This window comes from Lepisosteus oculatus, unplaced genomic scaffold, assembly GCF_040954835.1.
Source record: "Lepisosteus oculatus isolate fLepOcu1 unplaced genomic scaffold, fLepOcu1.hap2 HAP2_SCAFFOLD_413, whole genome shotgun sequence".
Lineage (NCBI taxonomy): Eukaryota > Metazoa > Chordata > Actinopteri > Semionotiformes > Lepisosteidae > Lepisosteus > Lepisosteus oculatus.
In genome coordinates this window covers 40,553-49,681 of record NW_027167949.1, presented here as the reverse complement: position 1 = coordinate 49,681, position 9,129 = coordinate 40,553, and the positions used below count along the sequence as shown (strand labels likewise).

Below are 9,129 nucleotides of genomic sequence, written 5' to 3'. Positions count from 1 at the left end.
GTGGCTGGACAGCTGCAGGAGCCCAGGCTGCCTTCAAGGCCTCTGCCCTGCCGGTCGTGGTTGGCAATGCACCTGGCCTTACAAACGAGCCAGTGGGGCCCGTTCAGCTCCGGGCTCATCGCCTGCGGCTCTCGGCTTACCTGGCAGGGGAGATACCTTGATCAGCCTGTAGTTGGAGTAGTTGGATTGTTTTCTTGTTTTGTGGAAGCAGTGTTTGTTTTGCAGTTTGAGATGGCAACCTTTGGATCCCGCAAGAATGCTGTACGTTTTGAGCTTTTGGATGACCTCTTCATGGATCGTATGCAGTTCAGCAGAAAAGTGTTACAGAAGGAACTTGGCTTTGAACCTCGGCACTTGGATTTCATCTTCGCTCTCCCAGGTCAGAAAGCATTTGAGGTTGTTTTTGCTACCTATTCTCCATTTGAACAATGTGTGGATGTGTTTGAGGCAAAAAGAGGGAAAGTTCCTGCCCTTGAGAAGATCAACTTGCAGCCTCTGACACAGAGAGAGAGGAAAACGGTGCATGTTGTTATGTTCTCGGAACTGGCAAAGACGGAGGACATTCACACCTGGCTTAAGCAGTACTGCACCGTCCACCATGGAACTGAGGTTAGAGATGTTGACGGTATAAAAACAGGAGCAAGGAAATTCGAGGTTCGCTTGCTACCGGACAATGTCAATGGAGGCTTAAGGCACCTGCCCTCTACAATCCAGCTGGGCGCCTGCAATGGCTATGTTTTTTATGTGGGACAACCAAAGGTGTGTCGGCGCTGTGGTGCTGTGGGACACCTGGCATCGTCCTGCACTGTGAAATGCTGCAAGACCTGTGGCAAACAGGGACATTTAGCCTTTGACTGTTCAATGCTGCCAAAGTGCAATTTATGTGGCTCGGAAGGACACGTTTTTAAGAACTGCCCTCACACCTACGCCAATAAACTCAAAATGAGAAAGGATGAGGCAGTGCTTGTTTCAGCCAAACCGGCCCGAAAAGCCAAAGCAAACAACAAGTCAAACAAAGAACCCTTGTTGGACAAAGAGTCTCAGCCTCCAGCCAGGATCAGTCCTGCTGTGGCTCCGGGGCCGGTGGAAGAGAAATCCACTACGCCCCCACAACCGCAGACTGCACCAGACAAGCACGAGGGTTTGAAAACCCCCGAGAACAGCGAGGACCCCTCCCCCACTCCTGCTCCTCAGAACGAGGGCCAGTGTGGGGCCCCCAGGTGGAGCGGGTCCAGCGACGATACCCAGGATTCAGCGGAGCTGCTTTTCTCAGACTCTGCAAGTGCTACAGATGCCCTCCTCTCCTCCATCCAGTCCATCACGGAGGATCTGCAACAGCTGGTTGGTGAGGGGGAAGAGGAGACTGGTGCATCGGCTCCACCCCTTTCCCCTCAGTGCTCCCAGGAGCTGGACTTGAGGAAAAGGAAAAATGACTCTGTTTTCTCCCCGAGCGAGGAGGAAGGAGAGCATGGCGATGGGGACAGCTGGAACCCCTCCACCCCTCCTTCTACCCCCTTCCTTGAAATGGACTCCGTGAATGCTTTTACTGCTGCCACCCTGATGAAGGCTCATTCAGAGGATGGCTGGCAGGAAATTGGTAAGAAGAAAAAGAAAAAGAAGAAGGTAACTGGTGAGACCGAAGAGAAATGTGTTTTGTAAAGACTGGTTCCACTTTCTTATGTAATATGGCTCTAAACAAAATTTCTCTTAACACCAGAGGTATCAATGACAGAGTTAAATGCCAGTGTGTCTTTGATTACCTCCAGCAGAGAGAGGGAGATGTGTTGATGTTGCAGGAGTGTGCTTTAGCCTATCAAGAGAGGTATAAAAGCTTTGAAGATAGGTGGGATAAAGGGCCTTCTGTTTGGTCAGGGGACAATAACAACAGAGCCTCTGGCGTGGCCATTCTTTTCAAAGGATGGGCTTTCAAATTGAAAAGTATTCAGAGGGTCATAGATGGCAGGTTGCTGTGTGTGAATGTGGAATGGGGCACCGTTAACCTGCGGCTAATCAATGTGTATTGTCCTACTGACGTGGGAGGAAGGGTGGAGCTACTCAAGGCACTCTCTCCCCTATTGTTAAGTAACACAGACGTGATAGTGGGAGGGGATTTTAATTGTATCTTAGAGCACACAGACAGGCAGTCTAGCTCTCCGATAAAATTGGATTCCAGCTCACTGGCCCTGCAAAACTTAGTTCAAGACTTTAAACTCTCAGACACATATAGATGTATATATCCCACAACAGCAGGATATACATGGTCAGGGAGGAATAGCAGCTCCAGAATTGACTATTGCTTTGTCTCAGAGAGAGTGAAAGCTGTTGGGGTCACTCTTCAGCCTGTCTTCTTCTCAGATCATCAGGCTTTAGGGTGTAGAGTGGAACTCCAGGGCGGGACTGTCTTTGGCCCAGGCCTCTGGAAACTCAACACAAAGCTGCTAGAGAACGAGGGGGTAGTATCCCGCTACAAGGAGAAACTATCACAGTGGCTGTCCTTGCAGTGTCTGTACGGGTCAGTAGGAGAGTGGTGGGAGGAGGTGAAGATGAGGACAAAGGCCTTTTTCATGGCTGAGGGAAGGAAGGCTGCTGCCAGACGGAGAGGAGTGCTAGCCAGGAAACAGAGGCAGCTGCAGCGTCTCTACACGATGCTGCACAGTGGCTTCGATGTGCTCGAGGATATCACCCTTTTAAAAAAGGATATCCGGAGCATAGCCGTTGAAAGTAGTCGAGGAGTGCTGTTAAGAAGCAGAGTGCAGTTCTTGGAAGAAAATAAGAAGTGTACTCGCTTCTTTTTCAGGAAAGTGGTAGGCTCCAAGTCTGTCATGGAAAGTGTAGTTGATGAGGAGGGACGAGAGAGAACAGAGCCGAGTGCTATCCTCTCCTGCACCGAGGCCTTCTACTCAAGACTGTGCAGCTCTACAGAGTTAAAGGATGAAGAAATTCATTTTTTTACCTCAAAGCTAGAAAACGTTTTGAGTGAAGAAGATAGGGAAGTACTTGAGAGGGATTTGACAGTAGAAGAGCTGAGACAGGCTATGGAGAGCTTACAGAAGGGGAAAACTCCGGGTGCTGACGGGCTCCCTAAAGAATTTTATTGCACCTTTTGGGATCTGCTTCAGGATCCGCTACAGCTCCTATTCGAGGAAAGCTATAAGACAGAATTGCTGCCTGACTCCTTAAGAGAAGGCACTATCTCTCTCTTGTTTAAGAAAGGAGCAAAGAATGACATAAAGAACTGGAGACCCCTCAGCCTGTTAGGCGTGGACACTAAGATCCTGTCCAAAGCCCTTTTCCTGCGCCTACAAAATGTAGTGGCCTCACTGGTAGGGAAAGAACAGACTTGTGGGATAGCAGGACGCCTGATGAGCGACAACCTGGCCTTGTTGAGGGATGTCTGTCTGTACTCTGAGGATCGCTCCCTCCCTCTGTGCATTTTAGGTGTAGACCTAGAAAAGGCCTTTGACCTCCTAAACCGGCAGTACTTTACATCGGTACTTGAGCACATGAAGTTTGGCCCCATCATGAGAAAGTGGATTAACCTGCTGTACACAGGTAGCAACAGCAGAGTCATGGTTAATGGCAATAGATCACGCCCCTTTGAAGTCTGTTCAGGGGTGAGGCAGGGCTGCCCATTATCCCCCTTGTTATTCGTTTTGGCTATGGAGCCCTTAGCCTGTGCCTTGCGCCAGGATCAGGCCATTAATGGGATACCAGTGCCTGGAAGTGGGGGAGGAGAGGTAAAGACATCTCTATACATGGATGACGTCACCCTACTCCTCTCTGACAATGCCTCAATTAGCAGAGCTCTGCAGTGCTGTGATCGGTTCTCTTTGGCTTCCTCTGCAAAAATTAACACATCTAAGAGTGAGATTTTTTATCAGAACTGGAGGGAGCCAAAAGAAGGACATGATCTCAGGCTGCAAGAGAAGATAATTAATTTACAGGTGCCATTCCCCGGCATTGTGGCCATTGTCGGTGCTCACACGCGATAAGATAAGGCGGAGGAGAGCGGGGCATGCCCAGCGCCAGACATTCAAGGAGGGGGCAGTGTGAGGTGAGGTGAGGTGAGGTGAGGTGAGGTGCGACACGCCGGAGCCCCGACGCAGCTAATGCAGAGCAACTGTTGGACTGGCATCGAAAGGACGTGTGCGCACGGAGCGAGCCTTCCCTGCGGCGGAGCGCGGGAACTTTCTCCCACCTCCCGCTGCAGGAGTTGTGTGCGCTGCAGCGGTGCCGAGAGAAAAGCACAGAAGGCAGCAGGCTCTGGAGAGCAGGTAAGAGACGGAGCCTTGTGGGCAGGCGAGCAGGCCCGTTTTTTGGAAATTGCTGAAAAGGTTTGTTCGGTGTGTGGCAGGCGCACGTCGCGAGCTTGCGTGGCGATCTGCCGGTCTGGAGTTATGCAAATGAGGCCGAATTGCATCCCGGGACATGCTGCGAATGCGCAATGGCGACTGCAGATGTGTAGGAAACGGCGCGCTCGTTTTCTCGTTTTGCCCACACTTTTGAGTGTTAGTGTGGCGTGTGAGTGTGCGAAAGAGTGGGCCCAGCAGGAGGCGGTGGCGTGCGGGGCGAGGAGGTGGCCTAGGCTGCGCAATTTGTGCTGTGGGTGCGGGCCTCTTGCAACTTGGTTTATTTGGTTTATTTATGGTTCGCATAAATAAAACCGGAAAAGAGGAATTTATTCTGCTTCCTGTGCGTGCAGTAGTTACAAAGTTGAACGTCTTTACACGATCTGCTGCAGTTTTCAGTGGGCGGGCTTTGTCAGATGGCTTTTAAAAACGCAATGTGTTTCGGCTCGGGAAACATCATGAGAAGTGTCCTGCATGTTTTCAGTGTATAGCTGTCTTTTAACGCATACAGAATTCATTCAAAATCATTGATTTCTCCAATTAACAAGGGTCCCTTAAAGGATGAGTCAAAGTAACGTCTAATCGGATTAGTTTCCTTTGAGCTGGTTCAGAGTTTGCTCAAGAGTTTACCTTTAACAGATGCGCAAAGAAGAATGTTGGGGGTGCATGCTTCAAGGCGCCTTACAGCTGTAGGGAGTGATTTGAGACGATTCGTGGCGTGTGCTCGTTCCCATATACCGTACGCCCCGGGGTGCAGTGCCAGGATGACGTACAATACTGCTTGGGCACGTAACGGCATTATATGCAAGTGCGGGACGTGAGGGTTTTCGTTTGTTCTTTTTGTTTTGCTCTGCTTTGCTTTGTTCCGTGGTCAAGAGGCGTAAGGTAAGTTGTAATCCAGGGAGTACACTGGTGGCAAACAGTCCAAGGTGAGAGGTGAGGTCCAAAGTCGAAAAGGCAGAAGGGGAGTCCAATATCCAGAATAAAAGAAGTAATGGAAAAAACGCCAGGTAGAGCTCTCAAGGAGTAGACTCAATACCAGCGGGAAGCAGGTAAAGATGGTAAAAATAGCACTGCGTACCGCACGGTGGAGTGTGTGCAGGTGGGTTAACTCGTGCGGCGGCGTTTGTTAATAATCACCCGCTGCTGGTGCTGATTAGATTGCTTAAGAGTTGGTCTTAACTGCCTGGCGGTCATGACAAGCTCCTCTTTAAGCTGTGGTTTAGTTTTGCATTCATGTGTTTCTAGAGCAGTTATTTATGGGGGTGGGTGGGTCTTTCACAGAGGCTCAGGACAAATCCCCTGCATGAAAGTCTACTGTGTGCGTTCAAACAGTCACAGGTCAAGAGCCAGGCAGGAGGACAATGGACAGAAGAAGCAACAAACTAAAAATAAAAGAACGAATATGAAAAAGCCACCATCTTTTTCTTTTTGACATTTTCCGACTTTCATGCAAGCCAGGACAAAGTTGCTCGTAGCTACTTGTGGATTCAAATACTCTATCGAGTGCTTTGATGAGTTTTTGCAATTTGATTGTCGTCCTGTCAGCCTGTTTCTGTTTTTTTTTTTCAATCTAGGGATGGAAAGTATGAGGGAAATGATGGAGCAATCAATAACCGCTCCGGAAAAATGGCAGAAAGAAATGGTCCGTCACTAAGGACATTTGTGAAGCAGAGGAGTGACATCACCACAAAGGCGACACATTCTGCTGATGGTTTTGGTGAATAATGATTGAGGCGCGTTAAGAGAAAGGTAGCTGTGTCAGCATGCGTAGGCTGCAAAGGATCAAGCAAAGGTTTGCTCCATGCTGAAAAGAGAAGAAAAGAAGCACAACGTTTCGACCTTGGAGCCTTCTGCGCCATTTTCTTTAGCGGTGATGATGTTTACATTGGAAAAACTGAGACATGCGTCCCTGGGTGGGCTTGAACCACCAACCTTCCGGTTAATGCCGAATGCGCTAACCGATTGCACCACAGAGACTGACGGCCGCTTGAGCTCCCTACATTTGCAGGTTTATGGTCAAAGAAAACAATCACTTGCACTTCTTGCAGCCGGCAATCTTTTTCCACTGACAACCAAGAAATGGATTTCATCTTTCACAAGCTGTATGGATTTCTTCAAAAACAAGTTATTCCAGAAAGGAAATGAATTCTTGCATTAAACTGAACCAAGCTGTACATGTTTGTCTGAAATGAGACATTCGGCACAACAAGACACGGAGAGAGGCACCGCTGGTATTCAGACCCAGGATCGCCTGCTTACTAGGCAGGCACTTTAAGCCACTAGGGAACAGCGCCAGCAGAGCACCGCCCTTTTACAGACACTTGGACACATCTGTGTTCGGTGTGCACTTAACCTGCTCTCTGAGCCCGTTGCCTCCGTCCCATTTAATAGCAGAACTGACGCCAAGAGAAATGATGAGAAATGGCATTTATCGGGCACTTTTCATGTCCAAGGAGCTCAATGCCCTTGACACCTCCCATTCTTTGGCGACACCATTTTTTCTTTTAATTTCTATACTTATTGATAGAATAAAAACGATATGTCATGTACTGTAAGGGAAATGTCTCTTTTCATGGGGAAAGCTAGCACCAGCAAATGTTGTGTTTAGAAGAAGTGATTTAACATGACACGTGACCTAATTTACCGGAGCAAAAGCTCACCCAGCAAGCCCTGCTTTACTTCTACAGGAGAGAAGTACTGTAGAGTCTGCAAGATGTTCAGCTGGGTAGCTACGTCAGCATGCCTCGGCTGCAAAGGAACAAGTAATAGGTTTATTGCATGCTGAAAAGAGAAGAACGGAAACACAGTGTTTCGGCTGTGAGGTCTTCTCACACCTGAAGAAGCCTCACACCTGTAAAAGGCTCCATGGTTTTCTTTCTTCTCTTTTCAACATGGAATACACCTATTGTCTGCAAGATGTGACAATTTCATGGTGTTTTGGAAGAAAACCTTTTTTCTTTGAATTCAAAATCAATCGGAATTTCAGCACGACACATCAACACTTTTTCTTTTTTAAGGAGATGATATTTTAAACCTGATAAAAATAGTAGGAAACACAAGTTTCTTGCTGTGAAAATTTAGATGGGGAAGTGTACTACTAGTAGCAGTGTAGAGCTCTCTGTGGTGGAGTGCAAGCACATGTTCTATGGGCCAGTGGCGTAATGGATAATGCATCTGACTTCGGATCAGAAGATTGTAGGTTCGAATCCTGCTTGGCTCGTGTGGCTTTTAAACCTCTCAGGTTCCTCGGTAACAGGTTGCTGTCATGTATATGAACTATAGAAAAGCATTTGCCACAACCCGTAAATTAGCACGCAAGTGCGGGCTAGTTAACACAGAACTGTATGGAGATCATCTCCAGCTCCGAGCTCAATTGCAATGAAAAAACATGCAGAACAGAACTGGAGAGCAGCTGAATTTGTGCTCGGTAGGGTGGGGAGGACTCAGCATTGCTATTGTTCTAATTGGCATAAACTGCAGGGAATCTGAATCAGAACATGTCAGTTAGTTCGATCATTGCGTCAATATGTAGGCCACGTTAATATAGAATTATTAGTTTGTCTGTCTCGTCTTTGTATATAGCTGAATGTCCCTGACAATTTCATGTTAGTTTTTAAGAACGACATTGGTGCTAATATATACATATATAGCATATAAGGAACACGTAAAAGTTTAGTCCATGCTGAAAAGATAAGAAAACCGCCACAACGTTTCATCTTGGAATAAATCTTTACTTGTTGTTTTGCAGCCTACCCATTCTGACCTAACTCCTCCCTTGAAATTCCCTAACAGATAAGGGTACGTAACGGCTCATGCGATGCTCAGTTGCAATTTGTCCCAAAACAAACAAGAACAGCAGCTGAGGGTTTGAGTTTGAACATGCACTGTATTAAAGCAGCTTTTATTTCCATTGATAAATGCTAGATATTCCTACAGAGATTCTCCAGGTGTGTAAGCGATTCCTGTTTCTGTTTCTATTTCTGTTTCATATATATAAACAGTATATATATATATGTTACATGTGTCTCTGCAATAGTATAAATGTGTTATACACTATCAGGGGCTGCTTTTTTGTGCACCTCATCTACAACAAGGGATTTTTTTTCATTTATGTTTGTGGACCTTCACCATTTGAGGAAGTGAGTTAGATAAGAAAGTTACAGGTATGGTGAGCAATGACTGACAAAGGCACGTACTGCGTATTCCTTACAGAAGTGTAAGCAATTTGTTCTAAAAAACACCGGCTAAAGTCCAACATCGTTAGCAATCTTATTACTTAAACAGAATTAACATCAATAAACTGTAAGGTGCTGGTACATGCGAGTAGATTTGATCTTCTATTAAACAAAAATGCAATTACAGCTCTAAAAGGTCAACCTAGACTTCTGTAACAGATCAGTTCAGATCATCGCTGTTCCTCTGACCTTGTGAGTCTTTGGAATTTTAAAATTGTATTTTGCTTGCCTTTCATGTGGTCTGTGTACAAGTCACTGTGGCGTATGCGGTCCTACACAGCCTTGCTATAGATGTGACGAGCCTCCGCTATGTTGCAATGGAGAACAGGTTCAGTAGGGAGCTGCCGAGAAAATTCAGCTGGAAAGCTCGTTGCAGAAAAGCATCGGTATCTGTGTCCAGCTGCAAAGCGTCCTTCGTGGGTGCTGAAGAATCGATTTCACAGGCTGCGGGTCCAGACGATTTAGAGTGTTAAAGGTCCCAGCGAAAACGAAACGGCGCTGGTCCTTTTACACGCACGCACGCAACCAAATGCAAAGGACGC

General features: G+C 47.1%; 1 non-coding gene across 1 annotated transcript; it reads left to right on the top strand.

Moving 5' to 3' along the window:
• The first annotated feature begins 7,499 nt into the window (after nt 1-7,499).
• trnar-ucg (transfer RNA arginine (anticodon UCG)) lies at nt 7,500-7,572 on the top strand. Its single transcript has one exon. It is a non-coding gene; the product is annotated as a tRNA-Arg (tRNA).
• Nucleotides 7,573-9,129: the final 1,557 nt, after the last annotated feature.